The following is a 1,730-nucleotide window of genomic DNA, read 5'->3' as shown; positions in this document are numbered from 1 at the left end:
CTGCGGTGGTGGGTGGGTGGGTGGGCGGGGGCCAGGAAGGGAGGCCAGGGAAGGACGGGGCCGCCCCTCAGTGCGCGGTCTCGGGCTCAGCCGCGGTGGAACCTGCAAATCAAGCTGTGGAGTTACAGGTGAAGACGGAGAGTGGAAGTCCTCACAGAGGAAAAGCAGTCCTGGACCCCACGCCTGTGAAAAGCAAGGACGAGTTACAAAACCCAGACGATCGTTTGCTCTTCTGTCGAGGGCGGATGCGTGTGCTGCCTGTTGCCGGAGACACCGAAACCGCGTGCCCGGAGAAAACACTGCGGGGTGCGGGGTGCAGGGGACGCAAGCAGACCTCTAAAACTCCGCTCCACACGGGTGCCCTTGAGATAAAAAGCAGTTTAAAAGAAAATCATGCTAAAAGAATGTCAAGGTCTACTTTCTAGAGTAGATAGATCACTAAACACAGAATATATTAAAATAGCACATCTGTCCGCTCTGCGCAATGTATTCAAAACTTAAAGCTACATTATTTCTTCTTAAAGGGCCTGCGTTTTTCTAGGTATGTTTTAAAATGAGTAAAATAAACACAGCAAAACACCAACATGATCTTTTTACATTTTAGTTGGTTAGAAATAGAAAGGAAAAGCAAGTCCTCACTGAAGACACCTGTTCTAACTGCCGTCCTAAGGAGAAGACTTCCTACAAAATCACGGCACAGAAAAGTGAGAGTTAAGAGTTTTAAAACGTTCTCCAGAAAAGGCAGCTTACAACGTGGGAAACCTTCCCAAACGGACGCTGCCAGAAGGACGTATACCTGGGATCCAATATGAATCAGCGAGTTCCGCTCTGGTTCTAAAACACAAAACCATGGGCGTTTCCGACGGGGAAGATTAAATAGGTTGCAAAAAAACCTTACACGATAATCCGTAGGATTTAGCAGTAAATCAAGGCTAACTGCCTTTGCAGAGTTCATATTTACGAATGTCCAAAATAACACTCTGTTCACAAGTTTAAAAATAGTTGAAAAGGTTAACCGAAATGCTCATTAAATACAGTAAAATACCTACACTTTCCNCAAACAGCGACCATCTGCCCCTCCCGTCAGGGAATATTCCCTTTTAGACTAAGGTCACTGAAAAATCTGTAAAGGACCGAGGCTACCTTTCACAAGCCCCCCATCCCCAGCAGCAAATAGACAAGAGGGGACGGGGGGCCCCACTCTACCTAACTCCAGGGAGATAAAATTAGGTCTAACGGTGACTATGTGAAGCCAGATACTCCTACAAGCAGGAAGGGAGGAAAAATTAAAAATGACTCTGAGAAGCCAGTGTGACAGCAAGGGAGCCCAGAGCCATCTGCTGAGGGCACACAAGCCCGATTGGGGACGGTGTCTTGACAGCCGGGCGCTGGGCGCTCTAGGGGACCGAGCAGCGACCCAGGAGGGTGCTCCAGGCCTTCGGCACACAGACCTCTCTACCAAACCCCAACTGTCCGCGCCAGGGTCCCTGTCAGTCCAGTGTCTAGGAGCAAGTGGAGCTTACCTTAGATTAAATAACAAAAAAATTAAAAAACGACAACAGCAAAATAAACAGAACAAAACAAAAAACCACAACAAGCCAAAAGAAAATTAAAGGAAAAAAGAATGGAAGTGATAGGCTCTGAAAACCACCCCTCTGAGCCCCCCCCCGCCTCGGGGCGGCTCCCTTGCGGGGAGGGGTGGGGGGAGGGCTGGGGCGCTGGCCGGCTGC

Source organism: Crocuta crocuta, unplaced genomic scaffold (assembly GCF_008692635.1).
Source record: "Crocuta crocuta isolate KB4526 unplaced genomic scaffold, BGI_CrCroc_1.0 scaffold408, whole genome shotgun sequence".
NCBI lineage: Eukaryota > Metazoa > Chordata > Mammalia > Carnivora > Hyaenidae > Crocuta > Crocuta crocuta.
Note: the sequence above shows the minus strand (reverse complement) of the source record.